Source organism: Grammomys surdaster, unplaced genomic scaffold, assembly GCF_004785775.1.
Source record: "Grammomys surdaster isolate TR1022 unplaced genomic scaffold, NIH_TR_1.0 67, whole genome shotgun sequence".
NCBI classification, from domain to species: domain Eukaryota; kingdom Metazoa; phylum Chordata; class Mammalia; order Rodentia; family Muridae; genus Grammomys; species Grammomys surdaster.
This window is the reverse complement of record NW_021604569.1, coordinates 16,712,576-16,738,863: the sequence shown is the minus strand read 5'-3', so window position 1 is coordinate 16,738,863 and position 26,288 is coordinate 16,712,576. Positions and strand designations below refer to the sequence as shown.

At 38.4% G+C, this 26,288-nt stretch overlaps 1 pseudogene; it reads right to left on the bottom strand.

The window, feature by feature from the left end:
* Positions 1–22,513: 22,513 nt before the first annotated feature.
* LOC114630764 lies at positions 22,514–22,786 on the bottom strand (annotated as a pseudogene).
* Positions 22,787–26,288: the final 3,502 nt, after the last annotated feature.

Genomic DNA, 26,288 nt, shown 5'->3' with positions numbered 1-26,288 from the left:
AAGAGCACAGGTAGGTGACTATAGGCCTCAGGCCCTAGAGAGATTTACATACTAGTGAGATATCTGAAGGCCAGAGGGTGGAACCAATTAAGCATTCTTCTCCAGACCCTTCCCCCTTCTCCCTCCCTATTTAACTCAGGTCTGCCCTGAGTTTCATGGGGATACTGCAAGATTCATCACATCCGCTATGAAAATAAACCCTTTTGGAACTGTGGACTTTCTCATGTCTTTTGGGTCCCGCCATGGAAAACTCAGAGAAGGCCTTTAATGTGTTGCTGTAGCCACAGCTGCTCCACCTAACTTCCCACCTGGAGGACCTTTCTGTGTTCCAGCCAGGGGGACTCCCTCTTCAAGCAAGCTAGCCGGGCTGCTGAGTCTCTCCCACGGGGCACTGCTGGGGCCTCTTTCTTCTCCCCCATCATTTCTCTCGGCTGTGTACTGGCCAGTCATGTGCCCAAACACTCCCAGTCTTGGTCCCTCCGTGGCCTCTCAGCAGCATCTGAGAGCCCAAGGGCTTGAGATGAGTTGGTCCCTGCCCACCTCCTGGCCCGAGGATCCCCAATCCAAGAGCTTTGTGCCCCCACAGAACTTCAGACACAGTGAGAACTCCCTTTGCTGGGCAGGTCTGCCCGGTGCCTTGCATGGAGTGAACTCAGTCAAGACTCCCATACTGCAGTCTCTTTGGAGCCATGGGAATCACAACAGTCCAACAAGATTCAAGAACTCACGCCCGCACCCATGCATGAGCTAATCAATCCCCACACAAGAGCATGCAAGTGTCCACAAAGGGCAGAGAGCACTGAAGCCTCTGGATTTGGACTTATCAATGCTTGTGAACCACCTGATGTGGGTGCTGGAAACCACAGTCCTCTGCAAGAGCACCAAGTGTTCTTCACCACTGTGCTATCTCTCAGGCCCTGGGTTCTTTCTTGTCTAATTCATAGTAAATCACATCTCTTAAATCTAAGTTCTAGATAAATCATTCTGCCCTAGCTTCCAGCTCTCTAGTCTTTTGTGGCAAATGCTTTAGTTAGTTAGTTAGTTAGTTAGTTAGTTAGTTAGAAATCATTAGTTCTTTGAATTTTAAGTATATATAATTTTTACTTCCAAGAGGTTTTTTGTTCATTTTTATATGTACCATTAGTATTTTTTAAGTTTTTCTTCAGTTTACTGAAGTATAGTTTATATAAGTCATTTAAGTTTATGGTTTGATGCTTTTGCTTTTGGCAATTGTGAAGCCTTCTGACCACCACCACAACCAAAATACCCCTTTGCAGTCATTCTGTTTCCCAGACTCAGCCTGCAAAATAACAGCTGTAATTTTCATGACTTAAGTTTTTCCCATTTAAGGACTGGAGACAGAGGAATCATACACTATAGATCATCTTTTGCTTTTAATTTATTTTCCCTTGAAGAATGCTCACATTACTTATTGTTGTTTTTGCATGCGTCAATATTTTATAGTGTAGTTTCTGAAATTCTCGTACACAAGTACTGTGTTTCCACTTCTTTTTCTCACCGTTCAACTCCTCCATGTCCTCCCCCACTACCTCTAAAATTTATGTCCTCATCTTTAATTATCAATGTTACAAATATACATATATTTGCATGTATATATATACAACTTACTGAGTCTAACTAGTGTATGTATAGACACATATACATGCATATATACTTGGATACATATATACGCATCTATTTACATTATATTCATATGTATGTAATTTATTATACATACAATGAATACAAGAAATAATTCAGAACATTATAATTGACTAATTTAAAGGCCTATGCTCCATTAAACTAGGAAATTTCAAAGAAATGTATGAGAGCCAAACTACCAATGTCAAAATATACATAAAATGTATAGCTTACTGAGTCCATTTTGTGGTGTCATACTTATATGCGTTACAACTATCCATTTGGGCCTGGACAGCCTTTCAGGCAGTTCATCCCTAGGGAAAACTGATCTTCCTTCAAAAGTCACTGATTGCATGTAGCTACTCATCTAAAAGTGACACTTCATGAAATTCCCCCCATCCATGTTTGCATGTCAAGTGTTGATGTCAATATTCAGGCCTGTTTTATGCAACCAACTTGTTGAGATTTCCTGAGTGCAACTTACCTGCAATGTCTAGAAACTATGAGTGTATCTTTATCAGGAATGTTGATCTGTTATTTCCTTTCAGTTTTTCTTTCTTTTTTTGGTATATGTGTGTGTGTTTAACTGGTTTTGGTATTAAAGTGATACTGGCTTTGTAGAACGAATTTGGGAGAGCCCCTTTTGTTTCTTTTTCTTTGAATAATTTAAGAAATACTAATTGTAGCTAGTCTTTGAAAGCTTGGTAGAATTCGGCTGTGAATCACCTGGGCCTGGGTTTGTCTTTTTTTTTTTTTTTTTTTTTTTTGTTAGCTTGCAAAGCTTTTCATTTCTGTTTTGATCTTGTTCATGATGGGTCTGTTTAAATTTGTTTAAAGTGTTGCTCTTTTCTTGGTTTAACATTGGTGGTTTGGCTCTTGTCCATTTCTTTTAAATTTCCTAATTTAATGGAGCATAGGCCTTTAAATTAGTCAATTATAATGTTCTGAATTGTTTCTTGTATTCATTGTAATGCTTCCCTTTTCATTTTTGGTTTTGTTAATTTGCTTCATTCTTTTGGTTAATTGGGCCAATGCTCTGTTTTAATTTTTTTCTACAGTTTTTGAGATTGTAATATAATTACATCATTTCCCCTTCCCTTTCCTCCCTCCAAACCTTCCTATATTCTCCTCCTTACTCTTTTCAAATTCATATCTTCTTTTTAAAACTAGACAGCTCCTTGATTTATTGATCCTTTGTATTATTTCCTTTGTTTTTATTTCATTAATTTCTGCTTGGTTTTTATTATTTCTTACTGTCTGCTGGATTTGCATTTTGTTTGATCTTCTATTTCCAAGTTCTTGAGCTTTATGATTAACTCCTTTATTTGTGCTCTTTCTAATTTTTTAATGTAGGTGATTAGAGCTATATATTTTTCCCTTAAGGTAGCTTTTAGTGTGTCCTGAAGATTTTGTTGTACAGTGTTTTAATTTTCATTTAGTAGGAGAAATTTTAATTTCCTTTCTAACTTATTCATCATTTAGTATTGTGATGTATAATCTCCGTAACCTTGGTAATGGTTAGAGATTTGTTTGTTGTTGATTCAAAGCTTTGTTGCATTGTGGTCAGATAGGACACACAGATTTATTTCATTTTGCCAGAGATGGTTACTATTTGTTTTGTGTCCCAGGATGTGGTCTGTTTTAGAGAAACTTCGATGGGCAGCTGAGTAGAATGTATGTTCTTTGTTGTAGTGGCATATTCAATCATTCTGTTAGGTTCATTTGATGACTACCATCATTTAATTCTAACATTTATTTGTTTAGTCTTTGTTCAGATGGCCTGTTTGTTGGAGAGAATGGGATACTGAGATTACCTATTATTGCTGAGTTGGACTTTATATGTCCTGTTACATCCCATAGTATGCTTTTTATGAAATTATATATGCCAGAATTTGGTGCTTATATGGTTAGGGGTGAATGTCTTCTTGGTTACTTGTTTCCATGATTGGCTGAAGTATCTTTGTCTCTTCTGATTTGTTCTAATTTGAACTCTATTTTGTAAAATAGTAGGAGAGTGACATGGCTCATTTCTGGGTCCCATGCATGTGGGATGTATTTTTTTTTCATCTTTCATCATTACCTTTGGGATAACTTTTATCTTTGAAGATGTGATGAGCTTTTCTTCTCCCTGTTAAACAACAAAAAAGATGAATCTTTATTTTTAATCTATTCAGCTAACTTCCTGACACACTAAGACCTTATGGAGAAGAGTTGTCAAGGAAGGGAAGATAGAAAGTACTGGTATAAATTATTAAAGGGGAATTATGGGACAGGAAAGCTTAAATTGGGTTGGGGTATGGGAAAACAGTGAAATAAGGGAAACATAGAGGGATAGATGATATTAAATACTTTTCAAAAAGTTCATATGGAAACCTATTACTGTAGAAGCTTCCTAAAACACATCTATTCATATATGTAAAAAAGAAGAAGTGAAGTTATCCTATAATAGGGAAGCATTCTCCCTAATAAACACCAGTAGATATAAATAGAAAGTCTAGGACAAAGGATGATTTATTTTGTTTGGAGTTTTGGCCAGTAGGGTACAGGTGGTATGGCCTTCCAAGAGAAGAAATGTCACTGTGGGGTGTCCTTTTGGATTGTATAACTTCACTCTTCCTACTTAATATTCATGGTTAAAGCTGTGCTACTGTTGCGTCCTCCTCTGGTCTTCCCACCTCCCTACCATGATGGACCTTCTGGAACTATAAACATTTTTCTTCTCAAGTCTCTTCAGCCATGGTATTTTATCATATATCAACAGAAAAATAACGGATACAGCTAGAAGACATTTGTAAAAGCATCCAGTATCATTACCTATTAGGGAAATGCAAATTAAAACTACTTTGTGATTCTGTTCTGCTCTATTCAGAATGGTGATCGTCAGTAAATGGCTTCTGAAGGCAAGGGATGGCTAGTCTTCTTCTAACATTCAGATAGCCTACCTGTACCCAAGTGGTCAGTCTGATACTCAAACACATACAGGCAACACTTACTGGACTGCTATTTATATTGAGGTAAAGAGTATAAATTTGAGTGTATGTATGTGTGTGTATGTGTAAACATGGGAGAAGTTGGAGATGGAGGGTGGCATGGGTATGATGAAAATTCATTGCACTCATATAAAATTCTCTGGAAAAGAAAAGGAAAACAAACAGCAACAATTTCTAGAAAGTATGTAGGGGAAAAGGAACAAATGCTCATCCACTATCACTGGGAATGTAAATTGGTACAGCCAGTGTGGAAGCTATACCATTCCTGGGCATATTCCCAAAGGACTTCCTATCCTCCTAGAGAGACACTTTATTAACCCATACTTGTTACTACTTTAGTCACAGGAGCCAGGAAATGGAATAAGCCTGGAAGACCACCAATAGATGAATGGATAAGGATAATGTGGTGTATACACAGAACAGAATTTTAGCTATCTGTAAAGAAAATGAAATTTGCAAGAAAATGGATAAAATGGGGAAATATCATACTCCATGAGGTAGCTTAGGCTGACAAAGACAAAATTTGCATGTTTTTAGTCATTTATGTTCACGCTTTTATTTTTGATTTGTTTGTTAATCTGGACTATCTATAGGTGTTAGGAAGCTAGAGAAAGGAGAGGAAGAGATCTTAGGGGATGAGAGGATAGAAAGCACATGATGTGAGAGTAGAGGGCACAATACTGAGAGTTAAAGATTTAAGCATGGATGGAGCAGTGGAGGGGGAGAGGAGGCAGGAGGGGCTAGTTAACCAAAACTAAAGATGTATGAGAATCTCTTGTGGAAACTCACTACTGTCTAAGCCAGTTAAAATATAATTGTAAAGAGAAGGCATTTAAACAAAAGTACACTGCACATGGACAATGATTATCCCCCCCAAAAAAACATGGGTTATCACACGATAATCTCAGTGCTAGATGTGAAATTAATCTTTATGAGTTGCTGGTCAAGGAGATGCCAGTAGATCCCAAAACAACTTATGTTCTTCCAATCCATTGTTCTTGGTTGTCCATCAGAGGGGCATGGTAAAATCTCAAAGAAACTATATGCTTTGACTAGAGGATGTAGAGAAATCCACCTCAGATCAACTGGGAAAGCTTCCTCCCTGATGGCTAGCTTTCATGGTTGCATACATAAACTCACAGTGGCTGTGATTGCATGCATAGGACCTGAGTAAAATTAAGCTAGCCAGTTGATATCTGGTGAGAGGGAGAATCAGTTTCTTTAGAGATGCAAGTCTTTGGGCTACTCATGGTCCAGTAAACGATCCTGTAGCCATACATGCATAGAAGTCATTAAATGAGTTAAGTGGGATGTTTTTTTCCAAAGAGAGCACATGGGGTTAGAAGGAAAAATTGATAGAGGAATAGGGGAGGAATAATTGGAAAGAAGGAGATGGGATAGACTTGATCAAAATGCATTACATATGCATGTATTATTCTCAGAGAACCAAATAAAGAAGTAAAAACAAAAGAGATGAAAGTAGAAGGAGGTTAGTTAGGAAGAGGAAAGGGATCATCTGTCATGGAGGAGCATAGGTGAGGTTAATGGGGGATGAATATGATAGAAATACTTTATGTGCATTTTATAGTAAAACCCATCATTTTATATAGTTTATTTTGCTAATACAAAATTAAAACTAAGAAAAAGAATGTTTTAACCCAGCACTGGAAATAATAGATGTTTAATGTTTCTCAGGAGACTGGGATATATTCTTATTTGACTGTTCAGAGTATGTCCAAACCTTAGCATGTCTCCCCCGTCACCCACCACACCTTACAACTGACCTCTTCTCCATGAAGCATCAGGAACCAAGATGTGGAAAGTCCTGAGCCTTTCTTTCTATTTTTTCTATCAATTAGTTTTTATAATAAAAGAAAATATGATTTATTACATTTAATAATAAATATGATTATTTTAAAGTATCAACAGGCTTCTATTGTACCACAAAAGAATCCCCTTCCAACAGATGGAAAATGACTAGTGAAGGAAGACCATTCACTGAAAAATGGATGGATTGTGTAAATTTTTCAAAAAATATTATTTGGAAAACCATTATATACAAAAGTGTGCCTCCAATTTCTGTACATATTAAGGATTATTTAAATGTAAACACTTAGGTGGATTATATTTTAAAAGCCTGTTATGTGACAGCATATATAATAGACAGAAAATGAAAAGTCATTTAGTAATGGTGACTTTAATATGGAGAATGTGGTAGAATATAGTATGCCCTGGGAGAAATAGGATATTTCATTTTGTTTTGAGACAGGATCTTACTATGTATCCCAGGCTGGCCTTAAACCTCTGATTTTCCTGCCCCATTTTCCCAACTGTTGGGATTGAAGGTGTGTTCCCCTTTGCCTGACTTAATAATAGCTAGTTGTAGAATAGTTTGGGGTTCACAGCAAAAGTGAGTGTAAAGCACACAGAATTCCTGTGTACTCCCTGTCTTCCACATGCATAGCTTCCTCTACTCTCAACATACTTCATCAGGGTGGTTCACTTTCAATTAAAGATAAGCTGCCTTGGTATTTCATGGTCAACCAAGAGTCCACATCAGATATAACCCTTTGTATTGTGTATTTGGTTAGGTCAGATACTTTTTTTTCGAATGGGAAGTACACATCGTGATTATATAAACTAGTTAACACCTTCAAAAGCCATTGCATTCTGCTTACCCTTTTTGACTGGCTCTGTGAGTTTTCCAGATCCTTGTTTGGTTGGAGTCATTCATATTACATGTTGTTTTTTCAGATTAGTTTCTTTCACTCACTAATAAGCATGTAAGGTTTCTCCTCTTATCATGGCTGGGCAGCTCAGTTCATTTTAGTGGTGAGTGACGTGACGTTGCGTTTTCCAGTTTTACTATTTTATTTATCTATTAGTAAAAGAGATCTTTGTGGCTTTTAAGCTTTGGCAGCTACAAATAAAGCTGCTCTAATGATCCCTGTTCAAGTTGTGGGTGGACATAAAACTTCATTACATCTGGTTAATTACCAAAGAGCACATATGCTCAATCAGTGGTCAAGGTATGAGCTCTTCCATGAGAGATGGACTATCTCCCACAGTGACCACTCCTGCTTTCTCATCCTTTCTGATGTTTCCCTCAGCAATACTCTATGTTGTCACTCTTAGGTTGTGACCTTCTGGCAGAGATATAGTAGTAGTGTGGGCTCCTGTTTAGTTGCCATCCCCCAGTAACAGTGATATTCAGCGTCTCCTCATGTGCTACTAGCCTTTCAAAAGAGAGAGACTTGCTTTCCGTAGTTGCTAGTATACAAACACATTTGTATATGTACATGTATAGGTGTGCTTACACATCTTTACACATGTGTGTGGAGGCCGAAGGTCAAACTTGAGTGTTAGTCATCATGCAATCCACTTACAATTTTTTTCTAGACTCTTAAGTGTTACTCCAGTGATCTACAGTTTTGTTTTTATACAAGTATCACATTATCTTTTTTTAAATGCCTTTTAGTCATTCTTTGATGATTTTACACATGTGAACAATACACCTTGATTATATTCATCTCCAGTTCCTTCATTCCACCCCCCCCCCCAATGCAACCCTAGCATGACACCTTTTCTAGATACTTTGTGTCCTCTTTTTTTTATTCTATAACCTTTTGAGTACAATTAGTACTTCCTCTTGGAATATTTACTGATCTTGTTAGCTTGGTCTTATGAAGGTCCTATGCAGTGAGTTTGTGGATTTCTTTCCAATGCTATGCCCAAAACACAGCATTTCATAACACTCTTGCCAGTCCTTGCCTCTTAAATTCTTTTTGCCCCTATTTTACTATGTTCCTTGGGTCATGGGAGGAGGAATGTTGATGTAGAAGTCCCATTTAGGGCTGAGCACTCAGTAGACACTTATTCTTAGAACTTGGATCAGCTCTGAGTCTCTGCACTGCTGACCACGGCAGGAAGGAGTGTCCCTGGTCAAGGTTGAGGATATTATAAGATAGGATTACAACATGTCTATTTAGTGAAATAACAGTAGGCTCTGCATTAGGGGTATAGCCTCCTGAACCCAGGGATTTGATCAAATTTATACTATCAGGGTTAAATTTCCTCTTTTGGAGCAAGCCTCAAATTCAACCCAAAAGTGAGTGGTTGGTTACCCACATAACCTTTATGCCAATTTTGGAGCAGTGGGCACATTTTATTTGCCAGGTTCGTCTTGTAGCATGCATTGTTTCCTGTTTGACAATACCTATGATGTCTTCCCATACCTAGTAGTCTGCATAGCAACCTGCAGCACCATTAAAGCTAGCCAATAAGAAGGAAATGTCCCAGCTTGTTTTAGATTGATTTCTTTATGTCTTACAACAAAAATATGCCATTTTTCAGCAATATGTATTACCGTGTTATTGTACTGTGCAAGCGAGTAGCCTGTGCAGAACAACTTTGTTATTAGTGGTCAACACACTCAACCTCATACCATCAACTTGTCTACCCTTTTAATTTCATTTCATTTTAAATTTGATGATTTACTTATTTATTTAATGTGTGGAAGTGTATGTAGGTAGGTGTGCATGCCACAAAATATCCATGAAGCTCAGAGGACAACCTGCAGGAATTGATGTCCTCTGTTTATCATATGGGTTCAAGGAATTAATCTCAGGTCATCAGGCTTGCAAGTGCCTTTACCTGCTGAGCTTCCCCATTAGCCCCAGTTACTTATTTTAAGCATGACTAATTCCCCATATTAACTATTCTAAGCACTTTTTGACAATCAGTTTTGGCTTTGGTAGTTTTGATATATTTTAAAAATGTCTTTTTCCTTTAGAAGGAAAAGCACACTGGTATGGCAGTGTGGATTCCATTCTTGGTTTTACTTTTACTTCTTATTCCCTGTGTGAATTTTTAAAGGTGTTCAGGTTTTTTTTTTTTGAACTCCCAGTTTCCTTTTATGCCATGAGGGTATCACAACAAAAGATGCCTGCCCGCTGATGTTAGATCAAAGGTCAAAGCTAGGGATCACAAATGTTACAGAACCTTTGAAAATGGTGGAGCTCTAGAAAAACACCACATTTTAACATAGGAAAAGACTGTTATTTAAGTTTTATAATTTAGAAATAGATATTCCCAGTGTCCTATCACTTAGGAGGTGAATCTAAACCTAATTAGAAGGCAGTGTTCTGCTCTTTGCACTTCGCTGCCCTTGTGATCAGAAAGGCAGGTTCTCCATGGGCATTCTTGGCTCAGGTCAGAGCTCTTGTTGATGCTGTGTGTCACCCAGGACAATCTCAAAGTCACAGTATCACACAAACTGAGCGGAACCACTGGAAAATGTGATGATAGGAAAATAGGCAAGCCTACATTTTCCAGTTTTATTTGCCCCACTTTGCCCCTTAGATTGAGTCAGAAATTAGTAAACGTGAAGTTCATTTTTGGACCGTGTGATTTATTTTAAAATAGCATTGTCTCAAACAACATCACAGGTCTCTTACGCATAACATTCAAGAGCATTACTTTTATTCTCTTCTGAGGTGAAGGCCAAGGCAAGTGTTGCACATCGGTAGGTATGACATTTCCAGAGAAGAGCCAGCCACATCTCCAAGCTTCGTTTCAATGAGACTGAAAACGAACAAAGTTGATGTTTCTATATTTTTTTCTTTTTTTCTTGGCATGTTACATTTCAAGCTGTTTAAGACAATTTCTTCGGTTTGTTGCACTTTATTTCTCTGGTGACAGGCAGTCTCAGCAAAACACATGGCCCAGCTCATCTTTACATTTAATCTATGTAGTAATTGTTACCAGTGCCCTTCTACCCTGACATTTCTGGAGACGTGGCCTCTGTTTATCATATTTTCCTTATGTATACAATACTCCATCTCTAAAGCAAGAGTGAATGGAAACCCGATGGGGAAAGAATTTGCAACCAACTGTACAGAAGCCTCAGAGAAAATAGTGGGAGAGTGCTCATAAATATTCATTGCACTCACTGAGAAGGCAGAATGCTGAATAGGATGACAAATGAGTCTTCCCATCTTAAATGGATAATAAGCAGTTCTACAAAATGACTTTCAACCATTCCTTACTTGGTAGAAATGCTGAACACTGCCCCAGGAATTTTAATGAGATGTGTGTCCATATTTGTGCTCTGAAACAGGTGATGTACTGCATAAGAGGCATTCTTACCTGTAGGTTTGGTTTTCCATCGACTCAGAGCTTTTCAGATGCTAAGAATCTGAATTTTTGATTCCTGGTGTTTGGTTTTTCTCTAGGATTTAGACATTTGGTGTGGGAATACCCTTAAGTATTTTTCTATTGCCCTCAGCAGTGATAATTGTATTAGTTAGTTTTCTGTGGCTAGCACCACACAGAAGAAAAGATGTTCATGTTGGCCCATGACTTTAGAGGCCTAAAGCCACAGAGCTCCTTTAGCAATGTTGTTCTTTCTGGTGGAGTCCTAAGGCTGAGAGAGAAGGAACACAATGCAGGTTACTTCTTTTTCTTATACAGCAGAGAAGATTCAGCTGCAGAGACTGTAGCTTACTAAACTTACCTCCTTCTGATTGCTTCCCAAGAGTCCACTCTAAACACTTAATCAGATCAAGTTTACCCCCTCTTAATGCCTCACAATGAGGATCAAGTGTCAACATGAGTTTTCAGAGGGAATAGACCATAGTCACCCACAGTACCCACCAAACAGTACCTCTCAGATCCCATCTCTTACAGGGGATAGCACAGGGTTCAAGTGCAGCCCGTCTGGGTTCTACTGCTGTCAGCTCCTGGGCATCCTTATTAGAGTCACAGACTTCTTGGAAATGATCTGTATCCATTCTTGTTCTTGTTTATAAGGACTGAATGAGATGCTGACCATGAGGTACTCCCTGGGCCCAGCACAGAGATGGAGTGATCCTTCTCTGTCATTCTCAGGGGACAGCATCAAGTCTCAGTCCTGTTGATAGTTTCCTGACAACAGCATATTCTTGGAGCATTTTGCACCAACTTCTCAGTTTTATAGCATACAGGAGCTATGAATCCTTGCCCCCATTTTCAGTGATCTTTTCCACCTTTATTTCTAACGCTTCTTGTATCACTGCCAGCTTCTTGCCCATTTCCCTTTGTATTTCCCAAAGTGAAATAGAAAAGCACTCTTGTGCTTAGGAAAAGTTACATAGACACATCTGTCCATATACTGGCACTTCTTAGAGAGATAATTGCTTATATTTGTTTGTCCTGTCCCAAACCAGATAGGTCCTTTCTGAAGTCATTCTCCACTGAATTTTCTGAGATATAATCTCTCACTAAACCTGGATTCACTTATTCAGCAAGGCTGGCCAGTCAGTGACATAAGGTATCTGTCTGTCTCTGCCTCCCCAGCACTGGGATTAGAGATGGGGCACATTGCTACACTTGGGTTTTCTCATGGGCAATGAGGACCCACATTGAAGCCTTCGAGCCTGTAAGACAAGACTCACCCAACCAAGGCACCTCCCTAGCCCTGCAAGAACTTTACATGGAGAGCATTCTAGACCGAAGAGATGGTCTTCTTGAGAAGTTAAAATGAGCCAGTTTGCACAAACTAGAAACAGTTACAGGAGGGACTCTTCTTGTTACTCTTGATTTAGTTTGATAATCTTCCTTATCTGAAGCCTCCATAGCATGAAAGTACTAAATGGAAAAATTGAAAACTGAAACAAATCCTACGTTTTAATTTTCACACAGTTCTGAGTATCTTGATGAAATCTCACAGCATCCGGCTGCTGCTTGTTCAGGATGGGACTATCATTTTCTCAGCCGATCCACACTGCATTTGCTACCAGTTCATTTGTGACTTGGTAACTCACTTGGCTGTATAACATACAGGTGTGATATCACAGTGCTTTTGTTCAAACAACCTTCATTTTACCTAATAATGGCTCCAAAATACAAGAACAAAAAATGCTGGTGTTTAGATATGCCCAGGAGGAACAACTAACATGCTTCTTTTTAGTAAAAAAACAAAACAAAACAAAAACAAAAAACATACAAACAAACAAACAAACAAACAAAAACGGGAAAAGGGAAAAACAACAGCATACATAGGCTTGGCTACTAGAGAAGATTTTATACACCTGTGAGGTTTTAGAATATCTGCCCTATATATAGGGGGTGTGGCTGATGTGATCCACTTAATGCTACTATTTAAAAGAAGCTTTTGGGTATAATATCTGAAGAACAGGGTGCCTGGAGGTGTTGCACGGTGTTTTGATCTATTCACCTAGGAACTTATGACACCATAAAAAACCAGAACTGTAGGACCACTAGCCACCAGAGGAAGTCATTCTACTGGCTACACTCCTAAATGTGATCCATGTGCTGCACAATGTATTGATCCTATCCAGAATTTTCAAGTGACACTACATTTACAAGGGTGGCATTGTCCTAGCCTGTAAACATTACTGTGTCCCAGGGTCTCTTTCTAAATCTCCCAAACTCCATGAGTCAGAGGTGATGTCAAATATAGCTGCAGGTCCTGAATTCTGAGCACCTGCCTTTGCCTGATGTGGCCTTTGGGTGTTTTACACAATCATGCTTTTACTTTTGCAGCCACATAATTAATAGTGCTTCTTCTGCTTTGTGATTGAGAAAACCAAGGCTGCAGGTGGTCAGTAGATGACTTCAGGCCATGGTGGTCAGTAACTCTGGTCTCTGCTTCAGCAGCTTTTGATCTCCTGTACATGGCCTGGGGAGCTGTTTTACAGAGCTCTGCCCTGATACCTGCAGCTGCCATTCCAGTGTGTGGGGGTGAGGCAGAGATGTGCAAGTGATACTTGATCTGGACTGAGAGGTGCTGGCTCACCACACTCTCCCTGCTCATTGTGGCTGCCCTTGGCACTGTTGCATATTGCTTATCTTCTCAGCTCTAACTGTATCCAACACTGAGCCCCAGGAGGGTCAGACCCGTCTCTGCTGTATTTCATCAGAGCTGATCTTAGCTCAGCCAAGGAAAGCCAGGTAGCAAGAACTGAGGTATCTGCTGGAAAGAAAGCCATCCCTGCCTGTCCAAGACACCTTTATGCAAGTTGCAGCTGCTTTGATGTTTCCTTCAGAGTTTGCTTCTTTTTAGTATTTTACAAGAGAATTGATCTTTCTCTAACCCATCTGTGGTTCACTCTTCATTATATATTCAAGCTTTATTCTTTTAGAAGTTAGCTTACTATTTCATGAAACAGCACAAGGCTCGTTTTCATTAAATATTAATATCAGTGTAATAAAAGTGAACCATCAGAGTTTTTAATCACCCCACTTTCGATCATTAAATCTCATCTGAGTTATGGATGATATCAATACTGTGATATGTGAAACGTACATTGCCAGAGATTAAGCATCAAAAAAATTACATTGTGCTATGATTCCATCTTGTGAGTTCTTTGTGTTTACTTGTGACATAGAAAAATTGATCAGAATATAGATTTTTATATGAAATGCTTTCATGAGAATGTGCATAAATCTACATTTGTGGACCATTACCAGTTCTAAGGCATATATGTATGTGTCTAGTGGAAACAAGTGCTGGCATATTTCTCTGCATTCAGGGTAACCATGCTAGTTTTCCATTTTATGACAAAGTAGCAGAAATAAACATACTGCAAGGAAGAAAGCTTTGTTTGGGCTTGTGGTCTCAGAGGTTTTGGTCACTTTGCTCTGTCACATTGTTTCCTGTTTTTGTTTTGTTTTGTTTTTTTGATGAGGCACAACATGGGGGCAGAACATAGCTGTTCACCTCATTATGGCCAGGAAGTGAAAGAGAAGAGACTTTTATCCCAGAATCCACTCCAAAATGCCCCCAGGGACCTAGCTTCCTCTCATCAAGTCATACACTCCAAATGTCCCAGCACCTCCATGATTCCATCGACTAGAAGCAAGCCTTCATTAACTGGGATAGTCCAAGACAGATAAGTAGCCATAATTTCCCATTATGACTAGTACCTGCATTGGGAAATCTCATGACCTTCACACTAGAAAGTATGAAAAAGAACCAAAGGAAGGAAGAGGGGAAAGAAAGTCAAAACACACACCACACTGCTTAATATTGGGGAAGCTTGCTGAAGTCTCAACAGTAATTATGTTCTCAGCTTATTCTTAGCTGTCATGGTCAACTGTTGTAGACTGATCTTTATTCAGGTCCCGTTCACACCATACAAAGACCTGTGTGTTTCCAGGGTTCAAAACAAAATGGCTGGAGTTTTACAGAAGGTTCAGACAGTAAATCAGAGCTCAAAGATCTGACCAACAAATGGCATTAAAACTCTTAGCTGCCATATGGGCAACACTAATTGGATGTAGTGGGGATTTTTCTTTTTTCTTTTGTTTTTTTTAAAGAAGAAGAGAAAGGAAAAGAGAAGACAGAACAGAGAGGGGGCCATTTTGGGGGATTCCAGAGAAGGGGAGAAAATAGGGAATGAATATAATCATAACACATTGTGCGCATGTATGAAATTCTCAAGGAATAAATAAAAAGTATTTTTTAAGATGACAAAACCCCCCAAACATACCCACACTTCCAGCTGCCTGGCCACCCAGCTGCCTGGCATGAGGTGAGATAGCTACAGTTTATACACTGCAGAGTGCGAGGATTTGAAGGGATAAAAATGTTTAAATACTTTAACTGATGGGATGCAAATACCAGGTGCCCTGGCTGTTTGCAGATATTTTCTATGGATAATTCAGGGCTTCAAATGCCTTCAAAGCCAAAGTGCTTCTCTGGGGATTAAAAAAAAGGGAGTAAAGTAAAGCCAGAATAGCAATCCTATGATAAATTGATGCCAGCTTTTAAACTTGATAAAGATCCACCTGCCAAGGGATAAGAAAAATGAATTGGTTATTTACTCTGTAAATAAATGATAATTTTAAACTCTCTGCCTGCTGGAAATGTTCACTGAGTGCCAACTGTATTCCGGGCACTAAGTAACAAAAGTTAAAATGTTGAATTAGACAAAAATGGTGTCTGCCTCTTGTCACTCATACTGGACAGATAGACAGAGGTCAACACTAAGAATTTAGTACATCTAAGTTATACTTTTGATAATTGTTTGGCTCTAACTTAGTTCCTTGATCACGTTGGGCTAAAAATAAAGGTTCCTGGTCTCTAATAAAGGGTTATTGTTTGTCCAAATGCAAAGAAAATGATGAAAATATTAGCTGGCATAGTTGTTTGCTGGTGGAACAAGAATGACCAGGACTTTCTCCCCTCCTGTGGGGTAAGTAGAGGAGCAAAAGGGAATGCCAGAAAGCCGATGATCATAGAGGCCAGTTTAACATAACAATCAAAGGATGGGATTTCTGCAGTGACATGCTTTTATACACGAACCTGCATGCTTGGTAGATGTTTTCATGGGTCTCTGTACCTGGCTGAAGTTTTCAAAAGTTATAAGCAGCCATGTGTGCCTAGTGAGCAACTGGACTTAGCTTTTGGCTGATCTCCTCTGGGGCAAAACTTTTAATTACAAACATAAAAGAGGGCTCATCCATTCTTGAGAGAGAACATGTCAGAATCAAGTGACATGAGCAACAGTCTCATGATGGCCAACTGTGAGATTTTAAAATGAATTGTGGGTGTTTAAAGAGTTTTTAGTAACTGCTATTTTAATTGTACAAATTTACGGGATATGTGGTGATAATGCTAAGTGTCTGTAGTTTGCAGTTATAAATAGAGCAGCCAATGTTACCATCTTATTAGACATTTTGAGAAGTTTTTGATTATCACATACTTCAACATTTATGTAGCCAAATGTGATATTTTAATACATGCACTGTTAGGTGCTGATCAAAATCATGGTAATGAGCATTTCCATATTCTTACCACTCCCTTTGAGCTTGTCTTCTCTCATTTCTCATAAAGATAGAATATTGTGAATTATAGCTTCCCCCATTGTGTAGATTATTTATATTAAAAGACTGCTTTGCAAAGTGAAATGCTGGTTTAACTGATCCTACAGTGAGTAAGGAAGAGAAAGTTTGCTGTCTCTTAATGGCTACAGTCAGCCCTTTCACATCTGGGATTCGGAATTCTTTGGTCTAAGGAACCACAGATTTAAAGTCTACAGAAAAGCATGTCTTTATGTTCTTTTTCCTTGTCACTATTATCTGAAAAGATAATTCCTACAGAATATATGTTTTACTAGATAAATGACCAAGACATTGCTTAGTGCTTAAGCCATAATTTGGTATGCACACGTATTAGGTCACTTCACATATAGGGTTTGTGTAATCACAGATTTTAGTATCCACAAGATCCTGCTTGCCAGGTCTTATAGAGACTGAGAGATGACCGAGCAGTAGGAACAGAACACATTGCTCACCAAGTCTAAGAATGCACTGACATGGCCAAGGAGGACCAAGCTGGGTAGGAAGTGGATGCCTTGGAAAGGGACAGCTTGAATGTAGAAAGTCTGTCTTCCTCAAACTAGATCCTGAAAGCTTAGTCTTCATCTTCCCGTAGAGAGGAGGTAAAAATTTAGGGGGTGGGGCTTAAACTGGTAGAAGAATATCAGTCCACTAGAAGTATGTCTTTAAAGGGACTGTGGGAGCTGTGGCTCACCAGCTGAAAAGTGCCATGCACCACCACCATGGTGAATCCTGCTGCCACAGCCTCCTGCAGAACAGGGCCACATCATAATGCACCATAGAACCCTCTGTGACAGTGAGCACAAACAAACGTTTCTTCTTTTAAAGCTGTTCTTTCTCCAGTGTTTTGTCAGAGTGATGGAAAGTTGACAGACACAAATAGTTCATGGCTCACAGTGTGGTGGTTCATGGGCAAAATACTTTGCTACCTCACCTGTCTTGTTTTATTTTTTTATCTTGGATTATGAAAATGAAAGATGCCAACATAAACTTGTCTAGAGGCGTTTGGTTGATTAGATATAGATCTGTCTTGTTGTTCATTCTTTTCTGTGCCATCTCCCAGCAGATGAGAATAAGTTGAGACTCAGGGCTTTCAAGGCTATAAGCTTCCTCAGTCTAAATCAGAGCAAGGTTGAGGTGTGTATGTGCACGGATGCATACACACACACACACACACACACACACACACACACACACACACACACAGGAGTTGTAGTTTATTTAGAGTAAAGCCTGGGTCCTGTATTCTACTGTCTACTTACTCCTGAATCCTAGAATACACAGAAGTATTCACAACTGCTAACCCACATTACACTCTGTATCTAGAGTTCAATATTCATTTACTCTACTGCCTTTAGCTTGAAGTTATCTGGTTATAAGGGCTTGGTCTCAGGATACCCTTCCCCACAGCACTCCCATCTGCATAAATTCAGGGCACTTATGTGAACAGTGCGGTACTTGCATGTCACCTGTGCATATCTTATATATTCTGGGTCACCCCTTTTAAATTATTTACTCTATTCATGGTGGACTTACATTTCTAAGTAACAGTCATGTGTTTTGAGTTTGGGATATTATTTATTAATATCCCAGTACATGAGATGCTACACCATAAACCACCACAAGTGTCATGCAAGCAGTTGTTGTACTTCATTGTTTAGGGAATATGACCCAAAAAGTTTGTATATGTGCAATTTAGACATTTGTTTACACTAAAAATAATTTAAAATTAAATATAATTCCACTGCCTCCCATTTCCCCTTTCCCTCCTCCACCCTTCTCATGTACACTCCCTTGCCCTCTCTTAAATTCATGACCTCTAATTTATGATGTGTGTCTGGGGAGATGTGTTTATATAAATATTTATATATAAATATATTTCTTAAATATGTAAATATAACCTTCTCAGTCAGTACAATGTTACATATATATATATATATAATTTTAAGGTTGACCATTTGATATTGGATAATAAATTTGGGGGCTCTTCCTTCGGGAAGACCATTTTCTCCCTCTCTCATGTCAGTATTCCTTAGTTTCCTATAATCTTTTATCTAGAGTTGAGATCCCACAAGATTTCTCCCTTCCATTCAGCATGTCTATTGGTCTCGTTATTGTTCAGGTCTTCTTTAGGCAGCCATTTGATGGGGCTCCATGGATGTGGCTTTCCGACATTTCTAGGAGATAGAATCTCACAGAAAACCTCTTGCTCTGCTATCTTTCTGCCCCTTCTTCACCTATGATCCCTGAGCCTTAGATTTAGGAGTTGTATTATAGATGTATCAGTTGGGCTTGACACCACATGGCCGCTTATTCTCTGTATTTGCTCAGTTGCTATAATGATCTCAGTACTTTACAAGTAGATGCTTTTTTGATGAGGGGTAAGGTATACTTACTTATCTGTGGGTACAAGGATAAATATCTTAAAATGTAGTTAGGAATTATGCTGCTTTAATAAAGTGGTGGTTGTAGGTTCTTCTCCAAGATTCATGACTTCGCTAGCCTTGGGTAGCTGGCTTGGTTTCTAGTACCAGGCATCAGTTTTTTGTTGAATGTACCTTAAGTTCAATTAGAGACTTGTTGGTTACCATCAAGGTATGCATGCCACTAATGCACCTTGAGGGTTATTAAGCCATGGTGATCATTGTTTTGATTCATAGACATCATATCTGGGTGTGGTTGCTTTCCTCATTTGGAAACTTGCATGGTACCTTCTGGTGCCTCAAAGCAAGGCATTCAGGTTAGTGCCAACTCAGAAGCCTCTGGGACCATATCTGAAATGTATGGTGTCTTCAGCAACAGGAGCTTACCTTTCATCTTTGAAGTTAACTAAAGGCAATTGCAAAAGGCTGCATATGTTTGGGGCGTCTCCTGGATAGTTCTGACTAACAGCTCACAAAAGAGGACTTCTTGTGCCTGGTATTGGGTTTTTGTTAAGTGGTCTTTGGCTCTTGGAGGGAGTATTATTAGCCTAGATAAGAAAAGTTCATTGACACCATATATATATATGTATATGTATATGTATATGTATATGTATATATATGTAGAATTACATATATTTTGTTTACAAAACAAATAGTTATTAATGTGATTGCTTATGACTTTTCAGACATTGTTATTGTTATTTTGCCTCCTCACTACTTCTTCTATATTTATATCACTCTTCCCTAAAGAGTCCCATTTTTCATTTTCCAGATCAGATTGTTTATACTCAGTTATTCTCTTCGTTACTACATCCCAACACCTGTAAGACCCCATCAACGGTCTTGTTTTACTTTCCTGGTTTCATATTCTGGGACTTGTACTCACATCTGAAGATTTGGAGTTAGGGGCCTCTGATAAGAGACCATGTAATATTTGTCTTTATGAGTCTGGGTTACCCCACTCAAGATGATCTTTTCTAATTCTAATTGCCTGCATGGTTCATGATTTCAGTTTTCTTTATAGCCAAAGAGTGTATATGTGCCATATTTTCACTATCCATTTTTCAACTCGAGGACAGTAGGCTGTTTCCATTCCCGAGCTATTGTAAATAAAGTATCAATGAACATGGCCGAGGAAGTATCTGTGGAGTAGAATGCCAAGTCCTCTGGACCAAGGAGTTGTGTAGCTGGGTCATATGGTAGATTTATTTTAGCTTTTGGAGAATTCTCTATACTAATTTCCATAGTGGCTTCAGTATGCAATCCTACCAATAGGATGAGAGTTCCCTCTTTCACATATCTTCCAGCATTTGCTGTCAGTTGTTTTGTTAATCTTTGTTGCTCTGACTAGGGTAAGATGAAATCTCAAAGTTCTTCTGATTTGTATTTCCTTAATTGCTATGAATGATAACTTTGTGAGACACTTCTTGGCCTTCTTTTGAGACCTCTCTGTTTAGTTCCCAGGCCCATTTTTCAAATGAGTCAAAAGATTTATTTTAACTTATGTGTATTTGTGTATATTGTGTATGGTGTGTATCTCCTGTGTGGGTGTCCAGAGTCCAGAAATAGGCATTACATCATCTGGAGCTGGGATTATAGGTAGTTTTGAGCCACCTGAGTGTTGGGAACTAAACCAGAGTCCTCTAGAAGAACAGAAGGCTGTCTGAACTGCTGAGCTGTGTCTATACCTCCAAGACTGTCTTTTAATTGGGGGGATTTAAATCATTAATATTCAAGGTTATTAGTGAGAGTTACATATTAATTTTTATTCTTTGCTGATTGTATAGGGTTTGTTGTTTTTATATGTTTTGTTTGATTGTCTAATGGCCTATCATGGTTTGTTCTTTTCTGTAGCCTCATGGATGTCTGTATAGTTTTCTCCAGGGTTAAGAATTTTTAAAAATATCTATATGCATACATACTCATATATAACAATAATTAAAGAAATAAAGGCCATGATTTTCAGAGAGAATGAGAGGAAGGGACTACACAGGAAGTGTTAGAAAGAAAGGACTTTTTCCAACCTGTAAGTTGACAGTCTGTCCTATTGACAGTGTCATTTGCCTTACAGAAGCTTTACAGTTTCATGAGGTTGCATTTATCAATTGTAGATCTTAGAGCCTGGGCCATTGGTTCAGGAAATTTTCTCCTGTGCCAATGTGTTCAAGGCTCTTTCCCACGTTCTCTTCTATTAGATTCAGTGTATCTGGTTTTATGTTGAGGTCCTTGATCTACTTGGGCTTGAGCTTTGTACAAGGAGATAAATATGGAACAATTTGCATTCTTCTACATGAGGACCACTTGTTAGACCAGCATGCTTTGTTGAAGATGCTTTCTTTTTTCTACTGTATAGTTTTGGCTTCTTTGTCAAAGATCAAGTGTCTGTAGTGTGTAGGTTTATTTCTGGGTCTTTAATTCTATTCCATTGATTGACTTGTCTGTCTCTGTACCAATACCATATGGTTTTTATCACTATTGGTCTATAGTATATAGATTGCAGAAGTAGGGGGAGCCTCTAGAAAGTCCCAGAGACCTGGGATGAGGGAAGCTCCCTGGAATCAATGTGGGTGACCTTAACCAAAATGCTCAATAGTGGGGATATGGAACCTGAAGAGCCCACTCCAGTAGTTAGACATGGCCACCAGTGGAGGGATGGGGACACCAATCCACCTTCAAAGTTTTCCACCCAAAATTGTTCCTGTCTAAAAGAAATCCAGGGATAACAATAGAGCAGGGATTGAACAAATGGCTGACCAGCCCAACTTGTGATCTATCCCATGCATAGACACCAAATCCTGACACTATTTTTTTCCAAGCCTAACTGTAACCAGCTTTATTAAAGATACTTTTCATAAACAATCATGGTATTTCAGGCAGGACGTGGGGAGACAATCAACGATATACGAGAACTTCCAAATTCCCTTCTTGTATAGACTACCGAAATCAGAAAGCCACCATAAAGCCCAATGAAACCTTCATTCAACGCTTTGAAAACGGGGAGTAGCTTAGCGTGAGGGTTGACATTTCACATTAAGGATGTTGTTTAACAGCTTTTCACAAGCTGACCCTGACTTTCAGGAAATGAAACATGGCAGAATTATCAATCTGAAGATCCACAATCTTTTTATAAAAGGAACCAGTGCTCTTCTGAGAACACTCAGTGATGTCATTGTAAAGTCCATATCGCCCAATACACTGGAAAACCAATTTTGGGGCCAGGTTCTAACAGGTCTCTGGTATTAAGGGAATTAAGTCTATGTTGATGGTACAGGGGGAAGAACATATAAAAAATGAATTTAGAGTTTCCCAGACCACAAGGCAATTTGTTGTGCCTTGGTGGCCACTTATGTCAAGACCAGGATGTCTCTCCTGGAAGCCAACAGAAGCCTTTCAAAATTATCAAGGAAAGAGGTTTTTGTCCTCAATCCAGCTTGGGAGATATTTTGTTAGTGACACATGATCCTTCCCCTCCAACAATGAAGTGTTCTGTGCGCTAACAATATAGCTTAAAAAAAAGTAAAACAAAATTCTGCATTTTTATAAAACTTGATAAAAAAATAGTATTACAAACTGTACAGTCACCAGAAGTACACAGTTATCAAAAATGCAAACACGTCACTTGGCATCTCCGGCACCTTCCGATTTCTGTGCCTGATCTGTTTTGGCATCTCCATTTTCTGCAGGATTATTTGCATCCTTGCCCGCGTCAGCTTTCCCCTTCTTCCCCTTGGGTACCTTCTCTCCCTTCTTTGCAGGGGCCTTTTTAGGCTTTGGCTCTGGCTTGGGAGGAGCAGGTTTAGCAGACAACCTTGCAGATCTTCTCTGTGGCTCGTCCTTCACCTTGGCTTTGTTACCTTTAGCATCCCCTTCAGCCTTTCTTTTGGGCATGGCGGCAGCAGGGGATGTAGGCGCTGAACATGGGTATACAGCGCCGCGTGGGTTTGGTCCGTCCGGGGGTCGTCCTCGCTGCTTCTTCACACTGCTCCAAATCCTGACACTATTACTAATGCCATGTTGTCCTCAGACAGGAGCCTAGCATGACTGTCCTCTGAGAGGCTCTACCAGCAACTGACTGAGACAGATGCAGATACCCACAGGCAAACACTGGAATGAAGTCGGGGACCCCTAGGAAAAGTTAGGGGAAGGATGGAAGGAACTGAAGGGGATGGCAACCCCATAGGAAGACTAACAATATCAACTAACCTGAACCTTTGGGAGCTCCCAGAGCCTGAGCTACCAACCAAAGAATATAAATGTCTGAGGCCCTTGGCACATATGTAGCAGAGGACTGCCTTGTTTGGCCTCAGTGGGAGAGGATGCACCTAATCCTATAGAGCCTTGATGACCCAGGGAGGGGGGTTTCCTGGGGGGTACCCTTTCAGAGGCAAATGAGGGAAGGGGAGGGAAATGAGGGAAAAACTCTTCAAGGGGAGACTAGGAGGGGTGCAACATTTGGGATGTAAATAAATAAAAATTTTTAAAAAAGAAGAGAAAAAATCATTCATATCTAACTTGGTCAGGGTCTGAAAAGCAGGATGAATACCAATCATTCCATAATGTGGACATAATAATCTCAATGTATATTTACTAAAAATCAGTCTTCATTCACTAAATCCACAGTCCATGTTATGCTGTATTATCACAAGCTAATGCAATGAATGTTAATTATAGACCAGTGTCCAATTTGTTTGTACTTTGCAGCAGTGCATTGTTCCCTTTATTGTGTACATTTTATAAAATTCAAATTAGTCTTAAATTTAAAAACCAAAAAAGGAGGAAAAGAAGAGGTAAACAAAATGGTTATTATATTCTTAAAATTTTAAAAACTTTATTATGAAGAACGTGCAAGTGAAAGACATCACATAGCAAATATGTCTATCATATTGAATTATTGGTCATGAGCTAATTTAGTCTGTATTTATCATGAAAAGCTTTTCCTTCTGCATGAATTATCACAAACAAGTTTGCAGGACATAGTAATCTGGGTTAGCAGTTAATGTCTTTCAGATTTGGAGTATAGAATTCTGTGCTCTTCAGAAAAAGAGCTTTCTGTTGAAAAAGGCTGATATAATACAAATGGATTTGTTTTCATATGTGACCTGGTGCTTCCTTGTTGAAGCTTGGTTTTGGTTTTCTTTTTCTCTGTTCTTCCTATGTTGACTGCAATATGGTGTATGAAAGTTCTGTTTTTATTTTATTTGTCTGATGTTCTAAATACTTTCTGAAGCTTGATGGTCATCTCTTTTCTTATATCTTGGAAATGTTTTTATACCATTAGCTTAACGTTGTTCTTCTGTTGTCCTGATTTATAAGTTTGGTCTTTTAATATTGTCTTGTGGATCTTGACAGTTACGATCACAGCTTCCTGTTGTTTTATCTGTGTGGGTGGGTGGATTTTCTGAATGTTCTAATTCATCTATCTCCAATCTCTTTCTGATGCTTTTACTTGAACTGATGGATTTTTTTTTACTTCCAAAATTTCAATTTTATATTTTTTAGTATCTTTATCTCTTTCTTGAGTTTCCCTTTCATGTCCTATGTTGTTCCTGTTATTACATTCAGCTGTTTACACGTGTTTTCTTTGAATGTATTTGAAAGTATATCTGTATTCTCTTTGATTAAATTGAATAATCTTATAATTATTCTTTTGAACTCCTGGGATTTCATTTTATTCACATTGGAATCTATTCCTTTGGAATTAATATTTTTTGAGGGGTCATAAACCATTGGTTTTTCTTGTTTCTTATATTTCTGAATTGCTACTTGAGCATTTGGTACTCTTTCAATGGTTCCAAAATAAGTTACAGTCTTCAGATAAGACACTTAAATGCCCAAGTGGGACTGGGTTGTAGTAGGGTAAACACAGTCTGGTAAACCATACTCCACATGGTTGAAGTTCAGGGCCTGACCCCATATAGAACTTTAAGAATATAATGTTAGTTATAGAAGCAACCACGGCCACTGGATAGATCCAGTATGCAATATGATAGTTGATTAAAAACAATCACTCCTTTAACCTTATAACTATTGAGATAAATGGAAAAGAACAATATGCTTTGCACTTAGATATTGGTTACTAAAGTTAGGAAAGAAAGGGAAATAGGCTGAGTGGGTTTAGGCTATTAGATCAACTGAGAAAAATATTGAGGAGGGAAAAGCAGATGGAAATGGGAAGTTGGGATTCTGTTTGGATAACACAAATTTTAAATATAATTGTTGCCCTGGAAGGTTATATTCAGGAAATATAAAGAGTAGAGGGGAATGAGGTAGGAATGAAGGGAAAATACATAAGTTGTATGCAGGAAAAATAGTAGAGTGTAAACAATAGAGTAGGTACAGAAATATGAATGCTATCAGTAAACAATATAAAATGTAGAGCCAGATCTTTCATTAAGAGCTGTTTAGGAAAGAGTCATTAAAGAAAAGACAACACAGTAATAGAAAAAAATGACATTTAAAAGACAACTAAATATAAATGAAATGCCCCTGCTCTAATTCCCTTGATCGGTATATAGGAGAGTTATTTTATATCTGGGCATGTTGCTGATACTACCTATCAATGATAAGAACTCTCTGCTGGGTTATTTATGTTCTAGATGCCTTTTAAAAATAGACAAATCTTAAAACTTCTATTTATTTATTTTTACAAATTTTACTTTTTAAAAAATGGCTTATTTTATTATTTCATTTAATGTGCCCCCTCTAAGAGTACATTTGTGCATTATATGCATGTAGGCCTGCAGAAACCAGAATCCATATTAGATCCCCTGAAGTAGAGTCACTAGAAACTATAAGGCTCTTGAAATGGGTTCTGCAGCCAATCTGGGTCCTCTGCAAGAGCAGCACTTAGTCATTTATTTATATCAGTAGCTCTGACTTGTTCTGTCTTTTTAATCCATGAGCATGGGAGATGTTTCCGTCTTTTGAGATCTTCTTCCTTCTGTCTTGTTTGTAACCCTTCATTTCTTTTTCTTGCTTTATTGCTTTATCTAAGACTTTAAAGCACTATGTTGAGTGGGACTGGAGATGGTAGACACTCTGGTGTTGTTCCTGACTGTAGAAGTAGCATGATCAGCTCTTTTTTTTTTATTTACTCTACTGTTTTCTACAGATTTTCTGTATAAATTTTATTTATTATGTTGGGGTATGGTCTTTCTTCATAGTTTCTTCAAGACTTTCATCATCAATGGATGTTGTCGAAAGTCATTTCTGTGTCTATTGAGATGAACACGTTATTTCTGTCCTTAAGTCTGTTAATAAACTGCATTGCATTTGTTGATTTAGATATGAGAAACTAACCTTATATTTTTGGAATAATGTGACCTTGAAATGGTTTAAGGCAGAATCTTTATTCTTATATGTCATTGACATATTTATTAATGTCCTTTGT